The sequence below is a fragment of the Furipterus horrens genome, unplaced genomic scaffold (assembly GCF_987537825.1).
Source record: "Furipterus horrens unplaced genomic scaffold, mFurHor1.1.pri manual_scaffold_10, whole genome shotgun sequence".
NCBI classification, from domain to species: domain Eukaryota; kingdom Metazoa; phylum Chordata; class Mammalia; order Chiroptera; family Furipteridae; genus Furipterus; species Furipterus horrens.
In genome coordinates, this window is record NW_028327180.1 from 87,128,207 (window position 1) to 87,144,157 (window position 15,951).

The window sequence follows — 15,951 nt, forward strand, 5'->3', positions numbered from 1 at the left end:
CTTCTCTTGTGGTGCCAGACACTGTTCTGGGCAGTGAAGATAGAACAGTAAATGTTTGTTTAATAACTACACAAATAGATTTTCTTTTTAAGTTAAATGCCAAGAGACAATAAAATCTTCATTTTTATTTATAGAGAAGAACACATACAAGGATTCCTTAATAAAGGCAATGTTGAAAACATCACATCTTAAAAAAAATTGTCCAGAGTTTTTGTTTACTCTTAAGGTCAGTGGCATTAGATGCGCTTTGGGGTAGGGAGTCTAAGAATTCTAGATTCCAGGATAAAGTCCGCTAATGTGATGCTCTAATGACAAGTTGTGCTGTATTGATGTGCAAACAGTGATCGTGGCTTCAGGTCTTGGGTAACTAGAGAAGGAACCTGGCCTGGACAACAAGTCACACTGGAGTAGACAGGCTTGTGGGTCTTGAAAACCAGTGACCCAGAGGTGGAGCTGGGGTCCTCGGGTGAGGGAGGAGGAGGACTTGAGGTTTGGCTCCAGGCGGAGGAAGAGCAGGTCATGGTGGCTGGGAGAGAAAGCGCACCGTAACCCTGCATCAGCGGAGTGCCTTCCGGTGGGGGTGGGGGGGAATACGGGAGTCTAGCCAGAAATGGAGGCTACTAATAGTACCAGGAACTCACCCCAGAGCCTGGGTACTCAGGGATCGGCACTCCGGCAGTGATGTGCAGTGGAAAAAGCAATAACCCAGGCATTTGAGGGCAGTGTTCAAATTCCAGCATGGCTGGTTTCCAGTCCCATGACCCTTGGCAAGTTGCCGCTCCTTTCTAGCTCCAGTTCTTCACCTGGAAAATAAAGGGATTGGGCCACTCAGCCCAATTAAAGTCTCGATATCTCTCTGGGCAACACGCAGTGGAACTCCATGGGGGCTTCTTGGTCAGCGGGGGGCTTTGAGGCAGGGATTCCCTGAATATCCATTTTCTGCTTAAGAGCCAAGTCAGTCTCAAGTGTGGGAGTGTGGAGCCCAGGAGTAGGGGAGAAGACACGAAAAGAAGCAGGGTGCAGGAAGGGGTGCCTGTAAAGTAACAGTTCCTCACAAGGATGCTCCATTTTGAAGTCGAAATTAAAACCAGCGAGAGGAAAGGTGACTATAAATTGAACAATCATTATTCCTGTTTCCTTCTGACAATATGTTGGGGCTGAGACCTGCAAGTGTTCAGAAAAGTGTGTGGGAATACCAGAGTGAGAGAAAGGGCCCAACCCGGGCCGTCTGAGAGCTGTGTCCAGGGGAAACAAGGTCTTAACTGGTCTGCAAAGAGGAAAGGACTTTGACTGGGGCTTCCAGATGGAGGAAACACCTTGAGCAAATACTCAGAGTGATGGATTTAAGTGAACCATTGAACTTAAAGTCTAGATGCCTCCATGCGTTGCCAGGCACTGTGCTAAGTGGCTTGCATGTCTGATCTTACATGGCTGTCCAAACTACCCTCCAGGTCTTTCCCTTCAGTGCCTCCATTGCATGAATGGGGGAAAATGGAGATTTAGGGAGAATAAGCGATATGCCCAAGAGCACACACCTAATTAGAGTCAGAGTGTGAGTTTCGAATCCTTACATCCAATAGGTGATGGTCGTTGAAATGTTTCTTACTCCATTAGGTATAAAACTGGTCACAGAGCTTCCTAACCTGTGTTAGTGGTACTATAGTTATTTGACGTCTCCTCCTTTTATACATTCATGAGTATTCATGAAGCACAAGAGGCCCCCTGTGAAATCCAGTTGTCTGGAGGACCCTGTGGTGTGTGGGTGGTAGAGAACGTGGGCTCTGCTGCCTGACTGGTGGAGATTAGCTTTTGGCTTCTGGCTGTGTGACTCAGGGAAAGCTCTCTGTCCTCTTGTGTCTAGATTTTCCCATCCTTAAAATGCAGCGGTGAGGATTTAAATGAGTTAATGTATTTAAAAGTTGAATAGAGCTATTACATAGCGCATAGTAAAAATACAAGTGACCAATTGTTACAATCATTATCCACATTACCACATTTGGCAGGCAGACTTAAGTACAGATATCTGAGTTGGATGCAACTTTTTAAATGTGCATTGTTTAAAGGTCAGATAAAATTCAGGAAATTAGGGTCTCGACTGTAAATGAGGGGTCATAATCACCCCTTATAATGTTGTCATGTACGTAAATGAAATGAGGACTGTGGAAGTGTTCTCTGAAACACAAAGTCGGCACAGTGCCATGATATTTTGCTGATGATGAGTTGCTGAAGAGGCCTTCACTGTCTATAACTTGGGGGTTCTCCAGACAGCGGAGGGATGGGGCACCTCGTGTTGGATTGACATTACTTTGGGGTCAGCCAAAACACCTAGTATTTCAAAAAAAATTTTAATACTCCCGCAAAGTATTTCAGAATGGTCAACCAAGTTAAAAGTATGTGTTTATCCATAGTTGTTTCTTTTCTTTTCTTTTTTTTAAATGGTTTTATATATTTTTAGAATAAGGGGAAAGGAGGGAGAAAGAGAAAGAAACAACAATATACGAGAGAAACATTGATCAATTGCCTCTTACACCCGCCCCAGCTGGGGGGCTGGGTCCACAACCCAAGTGTGTGCCCTGACCAGGAATCTACCCAGTGACCTTTCGCTTTGTGGGACAACGCTCAACCAGCTGAGCCACCAGTCAGAGCTGATTTCCTTGTTTTGCTATGTTGGTCTGGGAAAGTACATAGCAATTAAAAGTGCAAAGAAGGCCATTTATGACCAGTTAGGAATGAACATTCCAGAATGTCTAACAGATTGTGGGATCCGACAGCCATGGAGAACTGTCTAGCGTAGACTTCCCACTCAAGCAGGACTTCGGGAATGAGCTTGCCTCCCCCTTTCCTCTCGTTCATGCTCAGTAATGAACGGGCAACAGAAAGCATGTGAGCCTCGTCTGTCTGGGGATGTGACAGCTCCAGGTGGCGGTGTTTAAAAAAGAGCGCGCGGTGTAAGTCTAACCAATGTATGGTGATGTGCCAAGGTGGTGGAAATGTGGGTTCCATTTCTGTGTACCTTATTAAATGCTGGCTACAGAAACGTCTGCTGTCTCTATTGGACTACACCCTGCCAGATGATTAATGCTCTCCTAGCTTAAGTAATTGGGAGGGGTGGCACCTCAGGGAATGCTAAACATATTTTTAATTGCTATATAAATATGTCATTTCCTTGCTAATTCAAGTTATGCATGGGAGGTTATATAATAACCAGAGGGCCTCCAGGTATGATGTATTGTCCCTGTGAGCTGAGTTGAAGGACTAACAGGGCCCAGCTGAAGATAAAATATTCCTTGCTAGCTCTATCTTAGCAGATGAAGAATTAATGTTGAAGTATGACATTGCTTTATAAAAGCAGAATTATTGTTTGGCATCAAGTACCGTTTCTAAATAACTTTCTGAGATGTTGGAAAGAAAATGCATTTTCAATAAGAAAAAGAGTGCACCAAAACAATCCCAAGAAAATGTTCCTTATTTAGGAGAATGTACATTCTGAAGGAGAAATGAATATTGTTTTTGGCATGAAGCAAAATATACAAGATGGGGGAGGATATTAGGTCCCCGTTGCCCATTCCCATTCTGAAACTGACCTCATCAACTCTGATATCTCTGAAAGCAAAGATTCCGTTAACTCCAATTCTTGTGCTCAGCTCTCTCCATTTTAACTCTTACTCCTAAAAGAGAGAGGAAGAAGGGAGAGAGATTCCAAGACTCAATGGGTATGAGCTTGTGTTAAGTCATCTTTTCAGGATCAGAGGGTACCAGATGGATTGTCCAGCCAGAAGACCTATGCGAGTTGGATTTCACATTCTGAGTCTGCAAAGAAGTCATATTGAAACTTTGCAGTGATTCTGACTTGCCATCAGAAACGATAGGGGGATAGAAGGACAAGGTAGCTATTGAGAAATTCAAGATGTGCATCCAAGAACTGTTTGCTCTTTGAAAAAGCCCCCTGGTGCTTCCTTGCACACCTCTGTTTGTGCCATGGATTCTCATTCATGAACAAAATTACAATCAGTGGATTAAATGTGGAAGACAGATTCGTTCCATGACCAGGTGCCAAGCAAATGGCAGTCTTTGGCAAACCCAGTGGTCTGATATGGACAGCAATCAAATTGCCATCCAGTATGCCCAATCACTGATCACTTTTTTATTTGCATAACCCTATGGGGTATCCTTTAATCTAATGCTGAATGAAATCAGAAATCAATTAATGACTGATTGCTGTTTCTCTTACAAATTGATTTTGGATTTGGCAGCCTGAAGGCCTGTTGTGCCAGAGTCCGCACATGGGCTACATTAAAATACAGCCAGGAGCTTGGCTCGGTTCATGAGATTGGTTCCTCCAAACTTCTTCAGAAAAGCTGTTCTTTCTTAACAAAAGAAGTGGAACTTCTAAATTTTGCTTATTCCCACCCTTGCTAACCTTCCATGATCCTAGTAACCTGTAATTTGTAGCAACTGGAAAGGAATAATGAAAACGCATCTGTATTTTAAGTAATGTCCTAACCACTTCTGGAAGTGAAAACCTAATACAAATACTATTTTGAAATAGAAAATATTGAAACCTGAAGGTCCTCGTGCCAGTCTTCTAAAAATCACTTATTTGAACAGTCTACAAAAAATCTCATCACTTGTACATAACCTGATGTTGATTTGACATTGTAATGGGCATGGAAGAGGAAAGGAGATAATATTCTTATCTGGAAGGTAGTAAGTCCCCTACCTAGACTAAACCTGTCACAATACCTTTACGCTCCCTCCCATCACCCGCCCATGAATGCATGTGCACAAATACTCAAATATTTGAAGAGGCACACATTTCTGAAGTTTTCTCTCTCCAAGCTGCTTTGAAGATAAGCATCCCTTGTTTCTTTTTTCTTAGGCCTTTCTGTTGGCTGCCTCAACTAAGCAAGCAAAGAGAGGCTTAGCTGATTCTTCCTCCTGCAAAACATCTCCATTTGAAATGATGCCCTGAAGGGCTTGCCCAAAGGTGGGCAAGTAGCAGGAATTCCTGATCCATTTTCCATTGATTAGGAGAGATGTCCACGTGTCCCAAACTAGGCTGATCCTCATTTCATCCAGAGACTGGATGCCTACCCTACAGGTCTCCTAAGAAGATGAAAACTCTTGCTATGAAAACTGGGACTAACTCTAGAGGAATAAACCTTCAGGGATATTCTGGACGTTGTTTTTGTCACCTGAATATAACATAATGATTAAAACCAGAGACTCTGGAGCCAGACTACTGTGTGACTTGGGCAAGTTACTTAATTTTTTTGTGTCTCAGTTTCCTCATGACAACAGCAGTCCATACAGTAGAGAGTTGTTGTATGACTAAATTAATTAATAGTGCCCAGCAGGTAGTAGTACTATATATATGTTTACTACTGTTACCTTTTTTTTTTTAATTGCACAGGCAAAAAAAAAAAAATCCAAGTTTTATATGTTCTCCTTTGTTGATACTTTCTTAAATTGCAAATAAGAATGAGGTAGTGCTTTGTTCAACACTTCTGTAGTTGGCTTATTAAGTTATTTGCTGTGTTGCCTTTCAATTCATAGTCCATGTCTAGTGCTTTATGTGAACCATTAGGAAAAGTGTAGCAGTTGGCCCCTCCTGGCAACCTCGAGGTTTCAGCACATCTCCCAAGTGTATTCTCAGGGATTTCTCCCATGCCAGCAGCATTAGGCCACCTGAGTAAAATCTTGCCCTCTTACGGTTCCTGTTTCAGACCCTTTATCGCTCGACATCTCTCTTGCAGAATTAAAGTGATAGAATGGCAACAAGACACTCACGTATTTACTCCATCCACGCATTCGGCAAACATTTCCTGAGGTCCTGGCACCAGAGGTAGAGCGATGTGGAATAGACACGGTCTTTGCACTTCGTACAGCCTGTGGTCTGCAGGGACGGGGAGGCGCTGAGCACAGATGAGGAAGGGGACACATATCACTGAGAAGCACAGGACAGCCACAGGGAAGACTTGCCTGAGTAAATTAAATCTGATCTATGAAGTGCTTTTACTGTGTTGTTTATCTAAACCCTCCAGTGTCATAGGTGTGTATTTTCCCAACATTCCTGTAAGCTATGTGCAAACTAGCTTTATGTGATCTGAGATAGCTTGGACTGGGTCATGAGAGCCAGTGGCTACATTTCCAGGAATTTTTCCAATTGAATCAGTTAACTAAACACATTTAATTACAATAATTAAAATTGTTATATATGTTCAGTTGAATAACTCAAAGGTAAAAAGTACTTAAAAATCATCCCTTCTTAATTATTTTATTGTGTTTTATGGCTATTTATGATCTTGAGATTATTTAGACTACAGCATCTGGGTGGTGGACATCATAATACATACTGGTGTGGCCTGTGTGTCATTTCCCACCTCTGTTTTCATTAAGTCATGTTGATAGTTGGTAGCTTGAAATTGGCTACAATGGGGATATTTACATCACAGCAATTGGTGAACTCTATAAATCAGGGGGGGTTGTTTTGTTTTGTTGTTTTGGAAATCCTATTGTTAAATATCTACTAGCCCCCACATTGTTTTACTTCGATGCTTGACATCCAGAGCATCCATCTGCCTCCCTGGTCCAGCTGGCTATTACAAAGGTGCCGTGCATTGAGTTAGAAGGAGAGAGTTAACTTCTAGCACCAGCCTCACTGCTGGTGAGTTTTGCATTCTGGACATGTCACTTTGCCACTCCAAAAAGAGATGGGTAAGATCTGATCCCTGCCCTCAAAGAGGCTATATTCCAAGTGTGGAAGGCAGGCGTATCTCACTAATTACTTTCAACTCAGATCTAGTAGTGCTTTAAGAGTAAGGTGTGGGAACAGCCCGTGTTGGACACTTTGGGAGGAATTCATTGAGAGCATGGTGTCTGCATCAGGACCTGAGCAGAACGCACTGGCTCTTGGTAGGTGGAGGAGCACCTGGACAGGTGTGATGTAGTCTGCCTGGATCGAGGATGGGGAACTTCTCAGGGTGGCAGTAGTGAGGGAAGCAAGATTATGAATTAGGACTAGATTGTGATCCTAATAGTAGTGGGTGCCAGCCAAGCTTTTAAATGAGTCTTTTACAAGTTGGGTAATGATGCCTTTTGTATTTTTAACGTATTATCTCCAATAGCCACAGAAGGGTTGAATTGAAAACAACTGGAAGACCATTTGAGAATTATCAAAACATAGAAGAGAGATTATGGGTGGGCTGGAAGCCTGAAGTAGATAAATGATAGTGGCCGTTACTTTATTCGTCCACAAGAAGGACAAATATGATTTCCTCAAATGAGGGCCACACTATAACTTCAGGAGACTATGCAGCTTTGCTTTTGTGTCTCCTTCCTCCACAAAAAAATATATTAACATCAAATTTTACAACTGTGTAAATTTAAAAACCAGTATGCTAATAGTATATAAAAATTATTTTCATCAGCGTAAAAGTTTCTTTTCCTTCTGATTAAAAAAAAAAACTAACCCTAAATGTATTGTGGGCCCTTGGCTTTGTACCTGCTATATTTAATAGAGAAGTCAGCTCTGCCTCTTCCCTGTTCATAAAGTAGATGAGAAAATTCGGGAACAGTTGGCTAAGCTCTTAGAAGATCAAACACTATACAAACTTAGATCTTTTTTTAGAATTTTGGGGTGGATAAAACAAGCTTGAGTAATTATACCATGGTGACTACTTCCCTTGTTAGCTAGCTCTCATCGGTGGATTGAAAATTTATATCACTGGCTTTCAAGAGGTGTGCCTGTTCTTTATCTGCCGTATGACACCGTGAGTGTGCGCAGGCAAGGTGCTGGGTCGGTGTGCGCTCTGGATACAGGCCGACCAAGTGGGAGTGGGCAAAGCACATTTAATCACAGCTTGCTGTAGCATGAGTCAGCCGCCGCCACCACTTGTGTTTGGGCTGAGACTCCCAGGCAGGCAGGAGAGTGGGAGAGCTTTGTAGTGGGCAAGCGGGGAAGAGCTGAACAGAAACTATTGGCTTAGGGAAGTTGGAGGCAGGCTAACTAGACGCGGGGCATACGCGGGGCATCTGAGCGATTGGTTAGGGAGCATATTTGGTTGTCCCTGGTTTGCTCTAACTTAGAATCAGGGCATATTTAAGGAAGCTGTCAGTTAGTCATCAAGTTCTGGCCATTTGGGACTGATCATTACAGAGGCTGTTGCTTAGCCTCCTGGATTATCACTGGAGATAGCAATTCTGACTTGCTGCAAATCTGACAGAGCCGGCTGGCTTTCTGATTTGTTTGTTGTAAAAAGGAGGCGGGTTTCCTGAGCAGGTTGCTGTGATTTTGGGTCAAAGTTGCAATTTTACATGGTTTGGCCATTGCCTGCCCATTTGTATGTTCATGGTTTCACTACGTACCAAGCCCTGTGCTCCACTGTATCTCAGATCCCCTTAATAACTCTGTGAAGAGGGCACTCCAATGTTTGCAGAAAGGAACTGGATCACTGAGAGGTTAGGTGGTTTGTTAACAAGAGGCAGAGTATGTGTGTGTGTCTCTCCAGAGCCTATGAGTTTACAGGCTCCTCACTTGCAAAATGAAGAGCTTAAGATAACCTCTAGAGTCTCTTCTAGGTCAAATTTTCAGATTCAAACCTTGGTCACAAGTGTCTCTCTTCTTAGTCGTAACATTAGTTGATCCCTCAGAGCAGCTATTTCCTGTCGACCCAGTGACACCATGAGTTTCATTTAGGCATATGCACAGGACCTGAGTAGGTGCAGATTTCTTCGCCTAGAATTCGGGAAACTCAGAAAGATCTCAGACCAGACTCCGTGGCCAGCTGAGCCCTTTCCACAGAGAAGGAGCCCTGGAGGAGGTGGGCTTCCACACTTGCCCTACCACAGTAGGCCACACGCCCCTGGAACGATTTAATTTCATGCACAGAGAGAGCTTCAGCGCGGGTGAAGAGAATGCTCTGTCATGTCATGCAGTCATGTCTGCGATTTCTCAGCTGCTCCCCAGTGCTGTAGAAATGATTAATTCCTTGGGAAGAAGGCCAAGAAAATCATGAAAATAGCAGAAATATTTCGGCTGCGATTGCAGAGCACATAAACTTGTCACTGGAGTGATGAGAAAACTGCTGGGTTGCCTCTCATTAGCAGCAACATATTTTATTTATATGTGTGGCGGTGTGTGCATTTTTATGATTCCAGCGCAGAGGGGTATCTGGAGGGCTTTGGGATTAGGTAAGAAGGGCGTTGGGGAGAAATTCAGGGCAAGTATTCCATGTCCTTGTTGGGCTTCTTGACTGTGGAATGCTGAGCCCTTGGCCAACAGCATTGACTGGTGACTGTGTAGTGAGGGTTCCCAGGTGTGGAGTTGGTGGAGCACTTGACGATGATCATGACAATGACCTGGCGCTTGCTGACCTCTGGATGGTATTGTTGGAGCTTTTCCAAGAGGCAGGCATGTGTGAGAGACAGAAGAGTGTGTTCTCACAATGGGAACGATGGCTTCTACTGATGGATCTCTTCTAAATGCTGCCCGGTCTTCTTCTAAACACTGTCCATGCGGCATTCCATTTACCCTCTGCTGCAGCCCTGGAACTAGGCTACTGTTGTGATTTCTATTTTTTGGTAGTGAGGTTCAGAGAGGTTAAGGAATCTTATCAACACCTATAGGTAGTAAGATAGGACTCAGCCTAAATAATCCTGGTTCCCAAGCTTCTGAAGCTTTGAAACTGTACGACAGACAGGAGCTTGGGCGGAGGCTTGCCCTACAGAAAAGGGGTTCATCAGCTCCCGCCCTCACATCAGCCCGAGCAGTGTGGCACCTGAGTTGCATGTTCACTGTTTGGACTCCATGTACTTTACAGAGATGCTTCTATTTTAGGGTGAGGAAAGAATGGAGTTCTAAAAAATGAAAAATATTTTTTCTAATTTATTGCCTTTATTTCAGAGCAGAAGTTGGCAAACTTTCTCTGTAAAGGGCCACATAAAACGTTCAGGTTCTGAGGCCCACATGTAATTTTTAGGTGCATGTTCTTCTTTGTTTTGTTTTATAAACCTTTAAAAATATAAAAAACATTCTTAGCTCACAAGCTGTACAAAAACAGACCACCAGCTTGATTTGGCCTACAGACAGTAGTTTGTTGAACTCTATTTTAGATGATAAATCCAAAGTTCAGAGAAGGAAACTGATTTGCCTAAAGCCACAGCGTGACGACGGGAACCCTGATTGCCTAGCAGAGCTTCGTGGGCCCTGTTGAGCAGACTGAGCAGGTGTATGTACACTGTGTGTTGTGGCTCACCAGGTACAGTGTTTAGGACATTCGCACATGTAGAATGAAGCCCCTGCTTGTCCTAGAAGCATAGAGTCCATGGAGAGACAAGACCCAAGCACAAGCAGTACAGAACCCTCCTCAGGGCAGTACGTAAGTCATGGCCGGGAAAGAGAGTGACATTGTAAAGCTGAGTTCCAGCGAAGCAGGGCTCAGTGACTTCTGACAGCACCTCACCGAAGGCAGGAGCACCACTGAGGATCTTCTGAGCAAGGGGATCTGTTACTTTCCTTCTCTCCTGCCTTTCAAGAAAATGGTTTTGACTTTCTCCTGAGGCTGGCAGAGGAAGGATTTATTAACATAGTGCCCGGGTATCCTCATTCACATGCAAGTGTTAATCAGATTAATGCCATCATCCAGGCAGATTCTAAGAGACAGTACAGTTAAGTTTGACTTGAGGGGAAGGAAACATGGAAAAGCTGGCATGAAGAATGTGTTGTGGAGAGCAGACCTCCTGCCTGTCACAGGGAACGTTCTAGAATGAATCGCCTGAACACTTGGTAGACAACCGAATGAAATGACCTGTTGCTTTGTATCTTAACTCTGATCTTCCATGGCTGGGGCTGATAGGAAAGGAACAGGTAATAGAGGAGCCTAGAAGCTACTCTTCTTTCTTCATGGTCATGGTGGTAGGGGCAGCTGGATGTCCTGTCAGGCACCATAGGTAAAGCACTTTTCCATTATTGCAGTCAATTCTGTCAGACGGTTCTCCTCTGTCATATCTGGGCTTTCCTATATTTCAACATTTACTGTTTTAACAATTAGCCTGCTCTTACTAATACACAAGTCAAAACAAGGCTGACACAGAGGGCTTGCTGATTTATAATAAACAAATATTTGAGGTGCACGCTGTGTGTTAGGCACTATTCCATCGTCTAGGCATATATCATTGCACCTAAAAGACAAAATTCCCTGCCTTCAAGGAGGTCATTGTAGTAGGTGGTGTGATTGGGCTGTAGATTTCTTGAGGTGCAAACCCAGGCTTTTGTTGTCTTGGTGGCAGAAATATCATTCTCCTTCACCCGTTTCCCAAACCTCAACTACATCCCAAGCAGCAGCCTGACTTGGGAGGTTCAGAAGACCGATTGAGTAAGAGCCGCCAAAGAAAACAGGACTGTGTGTGAGCGGGTGGGGCCCCTCCACGGGCCGGCTGTCTTAGTCTGTTCGGGCCGCTGTAACAAAATACCACAGAGTGGGCAGCTGATGAGCAACAGAAACATATCTCTCACAGTTCTGGAGGCTGGCAAGCCCAAGATCAAGTTGCTGGCAGATTTAGCATCTGGTGAAGATTTAGCACCTCTTCCAGGGTGCAGACTGGGACTTCTCAGTGTGTCCTCTCATGGCAGAAGGGACAAGGGATCTCCGTGGAGTCTCTTTCATAGGGCACTGAGCCCATTCATGAGGGCTTTACTCCTCATGACTTAAGTACCTCCTGAAGCCTCATTCCTAATAGAACTTTTGGGGGGTAGGATTTTAACATGAATTGGAGTGGGGTGGACACACATATTCAGACCATATCACCAGCCTTGTTGGTGAACCTGACCCAACTAAAGCCCTTGTACTTGGGACTTCCTAGAAGTGCGGCGGAGAGAAGTAGTCTGATTCTATCTGCTAGAGGCAGGTGCTTGAGTCCCCTTGACCAAAGCTATGAAGACAAGAGAAGGATGAAAATGGCTGGCAAAGTAAGTAATGACCCATGCGGTGTTGAATTGCCTCGTGTTCCTTTAATGTGGTCTCATACCTTCCAACACTGTGTGCACGCCACACCTAACATTTTCCACGTGTTCCCTGTTTATGTCTTACTACTGTGTATTCTGGGGAGGAGGAGATTATGTCTGGTAGCTCCACCATAGTATTTCCAGGGTCAGCCACGCAGTGTAACGCAATAAATATTTGTTCTTGTCGTTATATGTCGCCAATGGTGCAATGAATGTCTTTCGCTTTTCCATAATCTAGTTTAGTGATTTCTCTTATGTGTCTCATCACCCACCAAGTCCATGGAAGCCAGTAGAGGTTACATGAAAAGGGGGTGTGGAGGCCACTGCATTTGAGTAACGATGCTTCGGATAAGCATGTTTCATTACTGCAAGCTTTCTCACCCTGTAAATATGCCAATATAGTGGTTCTCAGAATTTTTAGTGAGCATCAGGCTCACCTCAAGGACTGCTAGAACACAGATCTCTGGACACGCCCAGAATTTCTGATCGAGGAAGCTGGACAATTTGGATCTTGAACAAATCCCTAAATCATGCTGATGTGACTGGTCCAGGGAGCACACTTTGCAAACCACCATGGAGGTGTGTTATTGACTTTCAGGGAAAAGATATTGTTTTCACCATTTCCCAAAAGTGTTTAACTAAAGGTCTTCTTAAAACTAGAGTTCTGTCTGACGGTAGGGTATGCTGACCTGGTTCACACTTGAGCCTCAATGAATTATAAATTAATGCCTCCACATTGGAAAAGGAACATCTGGGAAGAGAATTATTTGAAGCACAAATAATGTGTTGCTGCTGGGAGAATTTAGACCTCATTCTAAAATAATAAGGACAAAATTTTACAGCAGAGTATCCAAAAAAAAAAAAATTGCCGACTCCTAGTTATAAAACAGGGTTGATCAAAACCTATATTGCCTGGGAAAGAGCTATTTATAACTCAGATCACTGACATTATTATTGTTTAAAGTAACACTGATGCTTTATAGCTGCAGCTGTTCTAGTTTAAACACACGTTGCTCGGCCCTGACAACATGCAGCTTTTTGCCTCTTGGACTCTCCTGTGGTTTGAAATGTGTTATTCATAAGTCTGCTGAATTCCAAGTATCTGAGAGAACAGATGTGGACCTAAAGGAATAATCAACTCTTGCTGATACTGCCTCCAAAGGAAACATACTTATATGTATTTAGATTTAGATATTTCGGTGCATTAGAATGAAAAGCTGCATTTGGTCATTAGGCCTAAGATGTTGGAGTTAGCAAAGCATGGGCCCTCGGAAAACCTCGTGCTGTTTGGTACTTACTGAGTTTTTAATCACTTAGCTCTGGACCGACTAATCCCCTAGACACTATAAATGATACACAAAATGTAGAGGACACATTTCTTGCCTTCATGGCACTTCTAATTTGGGAAGCAAGACATACTCATAAAGTAGAGTAGAAGTTTCCAAACTTATCCTCACAGCAGCTTAAGCAAACAAGCAAACAAAAGTTCGGGCTCCCAGGGCCTGTCCTAGACCTATTACTTAGATATCAGGAGGGTGATACCTGAGAGTATGTATTTTTAACAAGTTCCGTAGTTGAAGCTGATAACCAGGCAAAACTGGACTCCATTGGATATCTTTAAAATTCTCGGATATTAAAAGGTGCTCTGTTTGTTGTACACTATTGTGATAACTTCTTAATCCATATGACATATTCTGTGTTCATTCAATAATGTAGACTGTGTACCGTCCAATCTTGTTCTCTTTTTGGTTGACAGGGCTGAAACGTGGGGAAGCTGGGCAGGGCTATTATTAGCCCAGCTGCAGAGAGCTTGTTACAGAGCTTGTTGTGGAAAACAGGTCTTTATTTACAGTGTTCCAACCTGGGGCGGGCAGTGAGCACGTCAGCTCAGAGCCCTGTTCTCCCACGGGTCCCAGCACTTCCCCTGCTCCCCAAAAGGCTATAAGCCAAAAACATGCCCAGAAGTTCCCCATCCTTATCTGTCAGCTCTGTCTTTCAGGATCTGGGGTACGACGTCATCAGCCTCCATATAACAGTCCAGCAAAACATGTGCCGTGGCGCACTGCATCACGCATGGTTCTCTCTCTGCCCTTTCCAAGCCACGTTGTATTCTCCCTTTCAAAACAGCATGGAGTTCTTTCTCTGTCTTTCCAAGCCGCATGGAGTTCTCCCTTTTCTTTCCAACTGCATGGAATTCTCCTAGCTAAAATGTCTGCCGCCTATTTTTAAATCCCTGACTGTATCCTGTGATGCAGTGGGCGTGGTAACCAGTTTTGACCATCCACAGAAACTTGCACAAGCTCTGTATGCTCTTTCCTCACTATTTCATAGTCAAATTTCCTCCCATCTCCTTGGGGCCTTGGAAGAACCAAATCATTTGCATAACTAAGACACCAGCTACTAGCCATAGTTATGGAAGGACATCTTAAAAGCTGTTCCCTTCTCCCCATCCCTCAACCCACAGGCTCTGGGGATTTTGGGGGACCCCCCACTCTGTAACAAGCAGCCCTAGTCTAAAGAGGGCCATCTACAGACAGAGCCGAGACATTGACAGAATTGTCCAAAGGCAAGGCAGGGTGACAAAGGAAGACCAGGTGCTGTCACTCCACGGCAGTGGGCCAGGATTTCCTCCACTTAGCTAACAAAGTTATCTAGAATTTCCAATGTCCCGGGCATTGTGCAGGACACTGGCGATATTGATAATGAGCAAATCATGTAGCCCTGCCTTCATTTGACCACAGTCTGGTAGTGACTCACAGAGGGAATAAGTGTTCTGGGTCTTTATTCCCCCTTTAAATAACGGGGTACAGTGTGCACAGTGTGCATCACATAAAACTTACCATTTTCACAATTCCCAAGTATACCGTTCAGCGTCATTGAGTAAATTCACACACCCATCTCTAAAACTTTTTCATTGCTCCAAACTGAAACTCTGTACCATATCAAATAACAACTCCCTATTGCCCCTCCCGCCTCCAACCCCTGATAACCACCATTCTGCTTTCGGGTGTCTGTAAGTTTGGTTACTCTTGGAACCTCATGGACGTGAAATCACACAGGTATTTACCCTTTTGTACCTGGTTTATTTCACTTAGCACACTGTCCTCAAGGTTCATGCATGTTGTAGGGTGTCAGAATTTCCTTCGTTTTTAAGGCTGAATAATAGGCCATTGTGTGTATATACCACATTTTGCTTATCCGTTTTTCCATCGGTGGGCCCTGGGGATATTGCCACCTTTTCGTTACTGCGCGTATGGTCACTATGAGCGTTGATGCACTAATATCTTTTCGAACCCTGTTTTCCATCCTTTTGAGTATATCTCTAGATGTGGAATTGCTGGATCATAAGGTAATTTTATATCTAATCGTGTGAGGAAGGTCCCTCCCCCAACCCCCCCAGCTCTGCCCCCCGCTTTCCTCAGTTCACTGCCCATTATCCCTGTGAAGAAAAGCCTCAGCACTGTACTTTAGCTCTCAGAATAAAAAATCAAGACACGACGTTATAACCCGGGGTCAGGTGGCCTCTAATGTGTCCCTTCAGATCACAGTTCTCCCATCCCTAGTACAGTTTTCCATAATCCTGCTGCCAAGGCCCAGAGGAAAAACTGCTGGTTTTGGAGAACTTGAACTCTGCTAAGGTTGAGCAAAAGCCTGGGGCATAAACTCAAGGGAGTTCTAATCTCAATTTTGCCCCAGATTGAGCAGTAGCCCCAGGCAGGTCATTTAACCTCCAGAATCCCTGTTGTTTTCTGAGGGGTGAGATGACTCTAATGACCTCCCTTCTGAGCTAGTGTAAGGATTACATTACAATAGACTCCCAGAGGTTTGCAAAGCCGTTTGCTGGACATTCAGCTGCAAAAGTCTTGGGCTTTCTTGCTCCGGTGTCTTTGTGTCCAGATCTGGAATTGTGGTTCCTAAAGCATAGTTCTCAGATGAATTCCTTACTG

General features: G+C 44.0%; 1 protein-coding gene across 2 annotated transcripts in view; it reads left to right on the top strand.

The window, feature by feature from the left end:
- Positions 1 to 15,951, top strand: part of SGCD (sarcoglycan delta) — a 372,537-nt gene that overhangs the window by 81,096 nt on the left and 275,490 nt on the right. The window lies entirely within an intron of this gene.